General features: G+C 36.7%; 1 non-coding gene across 1 annotated transcript; it reads right to left on the minus strand.

The window, feature by feature from the left end:
* Positions 1–9,816: 9,816 nt before the first annotated feature.
* LOC138823883 (U6 spliceosomal RNA) lies at positions 9,817–9,923 on the minus strand. Its single transcript, XR_011370941.1, has one exon. It is a non-coding gene; the product is annotated as a U6 spliceosomal RNA (small nuclear RNA).
* Between the last annotated feature and the right edge of the window lie 3,219 nt (positions 9,924–13,142).

The raw sequence follows: 13,142 nt of genomic DNA on the forward strand, positions 1-13,142 counted from the left end.
AGATACGAGACCCTTGTCTGTTGTATGGCTAGTGAAGATCTTCTCGCATTCAGTGGGCTTTCGATTGATGTTGCTAGCTATTTCCTTTGCCATGCACAAGCCCTACAATTTCATGCAATCCCATTTGTCCAACTTTTCTTTGATTTGTTGTGATTCTGGGTCTCTATTAAGAAAATTTAGGCCTCTGCCATGGAGACCTAGGATTTCTCCTATTCCATTCTGTAAATTTTCAGAATGTCTGCTTTGACTCCAAGGTCTTTGATCCATTTGGAGTTGATTCTGGTGCAGAGTGATATCTAAGGATCTACCCTTAGTTCTCTTCAAGTAGTTAACCAATTTTGCCAGCACAATTTACAGAAAAGTCTGTCTTTCGTCCATTCTATATTTTAGCTCCCTTATCGAAAATTAGATGGCTATAGGTCTGTAGGTTCATTTCTGGGTTTTCAATTCTATTCCATTGGTCCTGAGGTCTGTTCTTATGCCAGTTCCAAGCTGTTTTGATTATTATGGCTTCGTAGTAGTGTTTGAAATTTGGTATTGACATTCCTCTCGCCCTGTGATTTCTGTTAGGGATCATTTTCACTATTTGGCGTCTTTTATTCATTCATATGAAATTTTCGATTGCAGCTTCTATTTTCTTGAAGAAGGAGGTTGGAATATTGATAAATATCGCATTGAATTTGTAGATTGTCTTGGGAAGTATTGCCATTTTCACGGTGTTCATCTTTCTAATCCAAGATCATGGGAGTTTTTGCCACTTTCTAAGTTCTGTTTTGATTTCCTTTTTCAGGTTTTTAAATTTTTCATCATAGAGGTCCTTCACTTTTTGAATTCCTAGTTATTTTTTGGAGCCCTATGAATGGAGTTGCTTTCCTAATTTCAGCCACACTTTTCTCATTGTTGGTAAACAGAAAAGCCGTTGAGTTTTGAGGCTTAATTTTATGCCGTGCTACTTTGCCAAAGTTTTGAATTAATTGAGAAATTTGGGAGTGGAGGCTGTGAGATTCTTTAAGTACAATAACAAATCATCTGCAAAGAGGGAGATTTTTACTTTTTCATTATCTATTTGTATCCCCTTTATGTTTATATCTTGTCTTATGGCTATAGCTAGGCATTCTAATACTAGATGGAATAGAAGTGGAGAAAGTGAACATCCTTGTCTCATTTCTGAGTTAAGAGGGAATGGCTTCAGTTTTTCACCATTAAGTATAATGCTGGCTGTAGGTTTGTCATATACAGCCTTTATTGTATTGAGGAATGTTCCATGGATTCCTAATTTTTTCAGAACCTTCATAATAAAGGGGTTTTGGATCTTGTTAAATGCTTTTTCTGCATCTATTGAGATAACCATGCAGTTCTTATCCTTGCTTCAGTTGGTGTTATGAATTATATTAATTGATTTGTGTATATTGAGCCAGCTTTGCATTCCTGAAATGAATTCTGTTTGATCATGGTGCATGATTTTTTGGATAAATTGTTGAAATCGATTGGCCAAAATTTTGTTGAAAAGTTTTGCATCTATGTTCATCAAAGAAATGGGTCTATAGTACTCTTTCTTTGACGAATCCCTGCCTGGTTTGGGGATGAGGGTTATGATGGCTTCATAGAATTAGCTCGGTATTGAACTTTGTCTTCAAATTTCATTGAAGAGCTGAAGTATTATTTGTGTAAACTCTGCTTTTAAGGACTTGTAGAATTCCACTGTAAAACCATCTGGTCTTGGACTTTTCTTAGATGGGAGGTCTCTTATTGCTCTTTCTATTTCAATGCTTGAAATGGGCCTGTTCAGATGGTTTAACTCATCTTGGTTTAGTTTCAACATGTCAATATTTGGTAGGAAAAGTTCTGTCTCTGCCAAGTTCTCAAACATATTAGCATGAAGTTTTGAGGATTATTCCCTTATAATGTTCTGAATTTGGTTGTTACTGTGGTGATGTTACCATTCTCATTTCTGAGTTTATTTATTTGGATGTATTCTCTTCTTTTTTCTTATAAGATTTGCTAAGGGTCTGTATATTTTTTTTATTTTTTTTCGAATAACCCACTCTTTGTTTTGTTGATTCTTTACATGTTTTTTTTGGATTCTAATTCATTTATTTCTGATTTAATTTTAATCATTTATTTCCATCTACTGGATTGGGGTTTATCTTGCTGCTCTTTTTCAAGGAGGCTCAGATGTCTCATTAAATTGTTGGTTTCAGATCTCTCCAATTTGTTGATATAGCATCTCAGAGCTATAAACTTGCCTCTGAGTACTGCCTTTACTGTGTCCCAGAGGAGCTGGTAATATGTGTGTTCTTTTTTGTTGAATAACATGAACATTTGAATTTCCTTTCTAATTTCGTCCAACACTGACTCGTGAGTCAGCAGTGTGTTGTTCAGCCTCCATGTGTTACAGGACTTTCTTTGGTGGCTTTTGGTTTTGAGTTCTAATTTTATTCCATTGTGGTCAGAGAGAATGCAAGGTATAACTTCAATGTTTCTGAATTTGGACAAGTTTGCTTTGTGACGTAAAAAGTGGTTTATTTTGGAAAATGTTCCATGTGCTGATGAGAAGAACGTGTATTCTGATGCTGCTGAGTCAAACATTCGGTAGTTGTCTGTGAAATCTTGTTGATCTATACAGTTGTTTAGATCTGCGGTTTCTCAAGTTGAATTTTTGCCAAGTTCATCTATCTAGTGGGGAGAGTGGTGTATCAAGTTCCCAACAATCAATGTCATTATATCTATGTGGGATTTGAGGGAAAGTAGTTTTTCTTGGATAAATTTGGGTGCTCCGTTGTTTGGAAAATAGATATTTAGAATTGTAATATCCTCCTGAAGGAGGGTTCCCTTAATTAGTATATAGAGAGCTTCCTTATCTCTTCTCATTGATTTTAATTTGAAGTCTATTTTATCTGATATGAGGCTTGCAACACCTGCCTGTTTATGGGGGCCGTTTGCTTGGTAGATTTGTTCCAGCTTTTCACATTTAAAATGTGTTTGTTTTTATGGGCAAGATGTACTCCTGAAGGCAGAAGATAGAAGGATCTTGCTTTTTAATCCAACTAGGCAGTCTATGTTGCTTAATTGGAGAGTTCATTCCGTTAATGTTAAGAGATAGGACTGAGAGGTATTTGGGAGTTCCTGCCATTTTATCCACCTTCTTGGGATTGTGGCAACTGGGTTCTTCCTATGGTTCTTGGATTCTCAGTTTGGGTGGAGTTTCTTGGCCTTTATTGTGGTCTTGTTGGTTTTCTATGTGTAGGATATCTTCAAGAATCTTTTGAAGTCCTGGTTTGGCAGAGATATATTGTTTAAATTTTTCTTTGGTATGGAAGGTTTATATTTGACCTTCAGTTATGAAAGAGAGTTTAGCTGTGTACAGTATTCTTGGTTTCTAGTTGTTTGTCTTTAGGGCATGGCATACCTTATCCCGGGCTCTTCTTGCTTTAGTTGTCTCTGCTGAGAAATCTGAGGTGATTCTAATTAGTTTCCCGTTATCGGTGATTGATCTTTCCTCCTTGACAGCTTTAAGGATCTTTTCCTTGGTCTGAATTGACCCTGTGTGGATTATAATGTGATGGTGGGATGTCCTGTTGAGTTCCAAAAGCTTCTTGTATCTGAATAGGCCTATCGTTTTGCATGTTTGGGAAGTTCTCTGCTAGGATCCTGTTAAACAAATTTCCTAGACCATTAACTTCTCTCTCTAATTGCTCCACTACACCCATTATCCTCAGCTGAGGCCTTCTGATAGTGTCTTCTAAATGTTGAATAGATCTGTCATATTTCTTGGATTTGTCTTGATGTTTGTATGTTCTTTCTCCACAATATCTAGGCTGTCTTCAATCTCCGATAATCGATCTTCTACATGGTGTAACCTACTGTCAAGACTTTCTACTTTGGTTTTTATTTCTTTTCTTTCTAATTGGTCGGTTTTTATCACTTCAAATTCTTTGTTGGAGCTTTGTTTTAGATCTTCTATGAACTTCTTTGCTTCCTTAATTTGGTGTTCAGTGTTTATTCTCAAATCACTTAGTTGATTGGTTATGGTTTTCTTGGACTCCCATTACTTCTGTTGGGTTCCATTCAGCATTCCCTTTGTGGTCTCCCTGACTTCTTTCAGCTCTCTGTGGATTCCATAAATGCCTCTAAAGATCTTTGTCTGTCTCATCTCGCTCTCTGAATTCCTGTATTACTCTTTGATTAGCTTCCTCACGTTTATGCAATTCCTGACTTTCTGTTTGTCTATTCTCAGCCGGCTCACACAATTCATGTCTATCTCTTTGACTGGACTCAGCCTGCTCATGCCATCCCTGTATTTCTCTTTGAGTGTTTTCAATCTGCTCATGCAATTCCTGTGTCAATCTTTGAGTAAGTTCCTCAAGCTCATGATATTCCTGTATTGACCTTTGTTTTGCCTCCTCTCTCTCCCTATCATGCTCACACTGAGTCATTTGCAGGTTTTCAGTTTTTTCATTTACCATGTTTAACAGTAGTTTTTGTATAGCTTTTGGGGAGCTCTCCCCTGGATTATTCATTATCTGTTCTGTCCCCTGATTATCATGAGTGGGAGTTTAGATACCCGAACTTGCCATTTTTCTTGTGTTTCTTCTTGTTCTGCCCATTTGGGATGAAAGTAACACCAGTTTTGTGCTAGAACACTAACTTAAGGCAAGCATCATCCAAAGTCTGTAGTTTCACAGTCAAAAGTCCGCAGATACAATGTAGTTCAACAGATATATTTATTCAATATCAAACAACTATGTACTAATGGGCTATGAACAACAAAGAATAATTTGGCATACCAGAAATTATAAGATTTAGGGAGAGATGTGGGTAAAAATAGGAATAGAGGGATGTGAAAAGGTAAAAGGAGAGTTAAATTAACTTAGTCTTAATCTCAAAAAGGAAAATAGTTTGGATAGAATGATAGTAGAGGGAGAAAAAAAGAAGAAAAAATAAGAAAAAGAAAAAAGAGACAAGAAAGAATAGAAAAAAAATATTAAAAATTATTAATTGAAAAATTAAAAGTTATGCAAATGTAACAACGTAATATTCACAGAAGAACAGGGATAGGATGAGAGAAGGGGAGGGATAGAATGGAGATGCGAAAAAATAAAAAAAAATCCTGAAAATATTATATAGGTATAAAGAGGTAGTACTGCTATTAAGAAACTTAAGTCAAAGAGGTTTTGAATTGAATAATAAATTTATGGATTGTGTACACAATGGGGGATAAGGTCTAATAATCGACTATTCGTATACCTGAGGATGAGCAGAACAGCTATTAAGTCAAGCAAAAAAGAACGAACGAGGAAATAAAGTGAAAAGAATGAACAAGTACGAAAGGATCAAAAGTTCAGTAGAGCTAAAACACACACACACACACACACACACACACACACACACACACACACACACACACACACACACACACACACACACACAAGCAGAGATATTCCCCCAAATTAAAAATTATAAGAGGAAGAAAATAGAGTAGAGGTTAAGAGCAAACAATTTTTTAAAATTAAAAATAAAAACAAAAAATTTAAACAAATTTTAAAAGGTACAAAAAATGAGTTCTTTGATTTTTTGGAGGGGGTGGGAAGATCCTGTATCTCCCTTGTGTCTGTAACCAATCTCTTGTTGTAGTCTCTGGTCTGCTTGTGGTGTTTGATTTTCCTGTGGGTTGATTGGTTTCTTAAGTCAGTTTGTTTGAGCAGACAGAAAAATGTTCTGCTTTACCCAGAATTTTGTGATCCTCCTCCTAGGCTAGTACAATGGGAGGGAGATGTGCTTTGATTATCACACAAGAGTGAGATGGCTGTTTCCTCTAGTTTGGAGATGCTTTGATGAGGCTTGGTTCTGGGTAGAGTGGAGGCCTTTCAGCAAGCAGTAGAGTTTCCCTGAGGGGCTAGCTTCTGAGACACTTACAGAGCCTAGCCTGGAGACATTCTCAGGGTTTATGTTTACTGAATTTCAGTTGATTTTCAAGACTGCTGTAGGGAGGGGCAGCCTCTGGCTCTGTTTAGCCAGTGAAGAAATCAACACTTGAGGAGGGCAGAGCTATCTCTGCCTGGGCTGGATGACTTTTCCCTGGGTGGAGCTGAGCCTGGCAGGTGAGGTCGGGTTCCTGTGACCTGCTAAATGACTCTTGTTTTCTTCCCAGGCCTGAGTTGGAGCTAGCTGCTTAGCCAGGCCTTTATCAGTATCAAAGATGGAGATCTCCAGTAGTGTGGAGGGGAGGGATTGCCTTTCCTCCTCTGTTCCCTTAGAAGGAGTGAGAATGTCAGGCTTCTACTCTAGCCAGAGTCTTGGTTCCTGGGTCGTCTCTGGTCTTCGATCTGCAGGATGAAGATGTCTGTTCCTTGTCAGTTCTTGCTGGTGTTGTGTAGAATCCCCTAGCCCTCTGATCTGGGGCCTTCGTCCCTGACTCTCTGTTTCAGGTTTGGTGGCTACGGCTGCCACAGCCACCGCCACAACCGCAGCTGAGCCTGCTGGCAAGTGCACTGACCTGTCCCCTTGCCTGGATTTTCCCTCTCTGGCCAAACTCTCTTTACTGTGATGGCACCCTTGGTGTGATTGTCTTGCTTAGGACTGTTCACTGGAACACTTAAACTGCTTTCTATGAGAGAGCCTGTGTAGCCTCCAGCTTCTTCCTTACCATCTTCCCAGAACTCTTTTGAATTTTATTCATTTCTTGTTAATCTCATCTTTAATCTCTTTATACAAAATCAATAATTAATTCAAGGGAGGAGAAAGGAAAAAAATTAAGCAATTCCTTACATTTTTCAATTTTCAATAAGATGAAATTGCTTATATCATTTTCTGTTTACGCTTTAGACTATATAACTCAATTTAGTTAGACCTTTCATAAGGCTATGTGTATTTTATTTATTTTATGTTGATTGTTCTTTCCAAAGCCTGCGTGTCTAATTTCCCTTGGTTTCTTTCAGTCTCAAGTAGTTCAGATTTCAAATTGAAGAATAAATTGAAGGAAGCAAACAAAAAATACAGTTCCTCTCATCTGATAATGCCTCTATAAGAATGAAGAAAGAGTTCATCCAGCTAAGAACCTATGATAGGATATCAAAAAGAGAATTCATTGTTCTAGGTATTCCCTATCTTTGCAATGCAACTTAAATGATATAAAACACAATATAATGCTCAGGTACTTTTACGTTTTATCAGTTTTGCACATTATCATATGGACATTACCTCAGTCTACAACATTCCTTCATTATTCTGTCCTTGATACTTTTACACTACCAAGACATAATATAACCAGTTTGATTTAAAGCATGAGACGTTGTACACCTGGCTTCCTTGGAAGCAAAGCATGGTCAATAGATCATATTCCTTCTGGTTGCTGTAATGTTTTCTCTAATATTATTGCATTCTATTTAGTATTAAAAAATTATGGCTAAACTCAAAGCTCATTCATAGAAGTTTATGTTAAGTATTTTGCAAGTTTTATTTCTCTCAATTCTTCAGATAACATTTGCTATAATGCTAATGTTATCTATCGTTTTAGTGTTGGGAAAAATTGTAATTAAAGGCATGAAGTGAATGGCCCAAAGACACACAGTGTGGGAGGAAAGGAGTGACAGTCTCCAAAAGCCTTTTAGCAATACAAAAATTGTAGGTAAAATCTCTCCATTCTCTTACACTCTCAATTCAATATTCATATTGTCCTATAAATAATAGCATACCAAATATTGCCCATGGCGATTATTTTCTGTTACATTTTGTCTCCAACACAGACTGTGTTGGTGACAATGGGTTATCATCCACAGAGCTGAGCTTATAAATTGAGGTCCAAAGAGAGTCCAATTTTTTTGTCCCACAGCTCCAGTATCCTCTTTTTAAAAAGTACTAAAACTTTTAAATACCAACACTTACTATCTTTTAAGAATCCAAATATCAGGCTGGGAAGGTGGCTCAGTGGCAGAGCGCTTGCCTTGCATGCCTAAGGCCCTGGGTTCAATTCCTCAGCACCACATAAGCAAAAAGAAAAATACCGGAAGTGGTGCTGTGGCTCAAGTGGTAGAGGGCTAGCCTTGAGCTGAAGAGCTGAGGGATAGCGCCCAGGCCCAGAGATCAGGCCCCACTACCGGACCAAAAAAAAAAAAAAAAAGAATCCAAAAATGAAGTAAATTCATATATAATCACTCCAAAATGCTTTAAAAGTAGGAGATGATAAAACAGGCCCCCATCAAGTAAACTTTCTTCTACTTATAAAATTATTCTGAAAGCCTTGTCCTGGCTGTCACACCTGTAATTCTATCTGCTCGGGCTATCTACTCAGGAGCCTGAGATCTATGGATAACTGTTGGAAGTCACTCAGGGCAGAATAAATTCAAGAGATTATTTTTCAGAAATTATAATGAATTAGCAAAGAGCCAGGAATGGAAATGTAGCTCATATATTATCTCATCAACCTAGAGAGGAAAGGACTAGCAAGACCTTGAAGCCCTGATTTCAAACTCTGAGCATGCCAATACACAAGCATGTGCATGTGTGTATGTGTGCATGCGTGTGTGTACACCCCCCCCCACACATTTATTCAAAATACCTTCATATCAGCATATCAGTGTGCTGCATTAATTTCTTTGTTAACGTTATTATCTGGGTAAAATAGAGGAAATAAACTCTTCTATATCAGAACATTTTTATACTTTTTTTTTTACTGTGAAAATACTGTACAGAGGGGTTACAATTACATGGGCAAGATAATGAGTACATTTTTTATCAAGCATTGTAGCCTCCTCTTTTGTTTTCCCTTCCCATCCCTCCCCATCCCCCCCCAGCCCTCCCAACCAATCCTCCCTGCCCCCCGCACCAAAGTTGTAAAGTTCATTTTCGACATAACGACTTGTACTTCTCATTGTTGCAATGGGTCCACCTGTAAAAAAACTGTACAGAGGTGTCATATTTGTATGAGCAAATAATGAGTACATTTCCTAACAAGCATTGTTTCCTCTTCCTTTCTTTTCCTTCCACCATCCCTTCCCTCCCACCTCCACAAATACACTCCCCTCCCCCTTCCCCTGTCTAAATTGTAAAGTTCATTTTTCAACATAGTGTCTTGTGCATCTCAACCTGTATCCCTATTTAAGAATTTTTTATTTCCCTTTCCCCTCCCCAAATTAGAGAAATGTATACCCAGGATGTAAGTGCACCAACTTCAAATACAGTGAAAACAGTGGTTAGAACGTAAGGGAGGAACATATAAAGGAACAAAAATAATCACATCACACATTATAAGTATCTTAGAAACAATAGCAAGAAACAAAAAAATCACTTGTCTGGTTCATTTCTTGTAATATCATCTTATCTGATATGCACATAGCTTATGATCTATTCTTACCCCATACATATATTAGCTGTTGAAAATAAGGGAAACCATGGGACCTATGTTTCTTTGGACTTGGCTTACTTCACTTAATAAATTTTTTTCCAAGGCTTTACAATTTTTAACAAATTGGGCGATGTCATTCTTTTTGATGGAGGCATAGAATTTCATTGTGTATATATACCACATTTTCATGATCCATTCATCTTCTGTGGGCCATCCAGGTGGGCTCCATATCTTAGCTATTGTAAATAATGCTGCAGTAAACATAGTTGTTCTGGTAGTTTTAGTATGGTCTTCTTTGTGATGATTTGGGTAAATCCCCAAAAGTGTGATTGCTGGGTCATAGGGGAGATTTATATGGAGTCTTTTGATGAGTCTCCATACTGCTTTCCAAAATGGTTGAACAAGTTAACACTCCCAACAAGAATCAAGAAAGGTTCCTTTGTGGCCACATCCTCTCCAGCATCTTTAGTTGTAAAAATATGGAATGATTCAAGAATTTGCATGTCAACCTTGCCCAGGGGCCATGTTAATCTTCTCCGTATTGTTCCAATTTTAGTGTATGTGCTGCTGAATTGAGCACAGAGCATTTTTTATATATAAAGTGTAATTGATTTTCTTAAACTAGACAATTCAAAGAAAAGTAAGTTTTGAAGAATTCTCGTGAAATTTTAGAACCATGTACCTCTTACATAAGCACACATTTAAGAATAGTCAAGATTGACATGTCAAAAACAAAATAATCACAGATATTGTTGTTCAAGAAATGTGTAGGATCGGCGGGGGGGGGGGAGGGAATTGTGTGGGGTGCAGAGGAAGGCTGGGAAGGGATGTTAAGGCTAAACAAATTAGGAGGATGCAATGCTTGATAAGAAATGAACTCATTATCTTGCCCTTGAAATTGTAACCCCTCTGTACAGTATGTTCACAAAAAAATAAAAATAAAAAAAGAAATGTGGAGGATGAATTCAATTATTCTGTACAAGGCACCTGTCATAATGAACATTGCGACAAGTGTTAAGGTTTGTTAAAAGTTTTAATGTTTTAAATATATTTAATTTTGGAAATTTGCTTATATAGGCCAAAATTAGGACTGTTTGTTAGGTCATACAACTTTTCTATAAATATTTAAGATTTATGGTAGCAGACATATGCTACTAAAAAGTACATTTCAGAGTTTATAGAAACATAACTAATGAGATGTTGCAAAGTCTTAGTGTAAAGAAGCAGAGTGAAGAGTTAAGACTCTGTTAACTGCACAGTTTCTCTTAAAACTTTAGGGCTTCCTTACTTTATATATTAGTGAGGAACAAATGATGATATAAGCCATATACAAATGATGAGATGAGTCATAAAAAGCAATCTTAGTGGGTAACTTTAAAGACTACACATAGCCTATAAAACTCTTGTTGAACATCATAATCTTATTCAGTGTTAAATGTACAGGAATGCAAGAATATTAAAATCAAATATGTAAGTTCACTTCAAATACTGAAAACACAGGTAATTCTTTGATATTTTATTTTATTAATCATTAATATTTATTATTGTGTTTCTTTATTTGTAGTATTGTTTCCCTTGTAATATAATAAAACTTTTTGTTATTCATCATCAGGAGGTACTTTGAGAAGATTTCTGGGATGGCCAAACCATTTTTTATAGTTGCATGTGAATTTACAAAAAGCAAAATTGAGAACAAAATATTGATTAAAAATTATCAAGTACAGTCAGAATCAGGAGGGATGATAAATGTCCACACTTAAAATCTTAGCCCTAGGCTGAAGCAGTGATATTACAAAGTTGAGGTCACAAAAGTGAGAGACTGTGTTTTGTTTTGTTTTTTACTTTGATTTTGTTGGCCATGGGGTTGAACTCTGGGGCCTGATTGCTGTACCTCAGCTCAAGTCTAGTGCTACCACTTGAACCACAGAACCACTTCAATCCTTTTCTACTTATGTGATGCTGAGGAATCAAACCCAGGGCCTCATGCATGCAAGGCAGGCACTCTACAACAGCCACCATCCCAGCTCCTGATAGACTGGGTTTTAAAAATTCATCTAAACAACATTTGCTTTCTGCTTTGGGTTATATAATGAAATATATGAATATATTTTCATATTTTTGTATAGTATAACAATACTTCTAAATTTATACTAACCCCAGCCACTTTATTCTTTTCAAAGTAATGAAATATCTCTGAGAGTTTGCTAAGGTGAAAATTGTTTTAGCATTTTTAATTACTTCTGAGTCATTTTTATTTTTTATTAATATCATTTTATATTTTGGGTTGATGGATTATCATACATCAAATACCTTCAAATATACATGTAGATTCTAAAGATAACAGTATGAATATTCTCATACAGCTCTTTTTTACCTGTTATGCCCTTTCAGTATTATGAGATTTCTCTCTCTTTCACGCTCTCTCATTTCCTCTCTTTCTCTTTCATGCTACATGTCTGCTACATAGAATTTCTGCTGGTCTACTATTATCCTTCAGAATCCACTGGCTTTGTGGGAACATGATGGTGACTAACATTTTCCCTTGCATTCTTTAAGAATTATGAGTGACGTGATATTATTCTTTGACATTGTAAATGGCAAAACAACAGGTCTAGGAATTCTTTTCACGTTGACTACTATTACAAATTTTATCTCATAGGAATCATTTGGATGGATATGATATTTTAACTTGGGCTGGGATGGTGGCTCAGTGGTAGAGTGCTTGCCTTGCTTGCCTGAGGCCCTGGGTTCGATTCCTCAGAAGCACATAAGCAAAAAGAAAAAAAGCCAGAAGTGGCGCTGTGGCTCAAGTGGTAGAGCACTAGCCTTGAGCTGAAGAGCTGAAGGACAGTTCCCAGGCTCAGAGTTCAGGCACCAAGACTAGACCCCCCCCAAAAAAGATATTTTAACTTGTGACCTAAAAGTTCTTTTTCTTTCACAAACAACCTTTGTCTTTGATTATCAGTTTGTAACTACATGTAATGAAAATAAAGCTCTCCTATGGAAACTAGACCGAAGTTGTTCACAGGGATGAAAAAGAAGGTAATGATGGAAGTGAGTACAATAGAGCAAGGTCCTCAGAGCAGTTTATCATGAACACTTTGTGAGAATGACAATGTTCTGGGAACTATACATTAAATCACTGAACAAAGATATATATATATATATATATATATACACATATTTGTATATGTATATTTATTTATATATGCATATCTGTGTGTATATGCCCTTATATTGTACACATATATGTTACTATACACACAAATTCACATATACATATACACATGTATACATGCACACAGGGAGAAAGACACATAATTACAGCAAACACAAGTTTCATTACTTGCTGAAAATGCCTTAGATGGAATGCTTGGAACAAAATATGTTCAAGATGTATTTGTCTCTAAGAGATCTTTTACCACTCCTCTTATCTCATAAAACTGGTAGGTTTAGACGTATTTGACTTGCAAAATGCAGTACACATGATAGCAAGTTACTCGGAAATGTCAGTATGTAAAGATCATATGGTGTCTCCCTGATCCCCACGGAATACTTGCTCTTATACACACTCTCAACAACCAAAGTAACAGGAGAATATCATGGTAAAGAATAAAATTATAAGCTTTTAAATGGCAACCTTCTTTGAGCTATTTTCCAACAGCCAGCATCAATTCCTAAGCAGATTAGGGAGTCCTCATAAAACTGGACCTCAGGTCAACAGGTAACCAACCCATGTGAAAAGTCCTATGAGAGAAATGCTGACTGAGGTCTTGCTGATTTTCTGGCCAAGAAAGTA

Source organism: Dipodomys merriami, unplaced genomic scaffold (assembly GCF_024711535.1).
Source record: "Dipodomys merriami isolate MVZ:Mamm:240054 unplaced genomic scaffold, mDipMer1.0.p SCAF_124, whole genome shotgun sequence".
Taxonomy (NCBI): Eukaryota; Metazoa; Chordata; class Mammalia; order Rodentia; family Heteromyidae; genus Dipodomys; species Dipodomys merriami.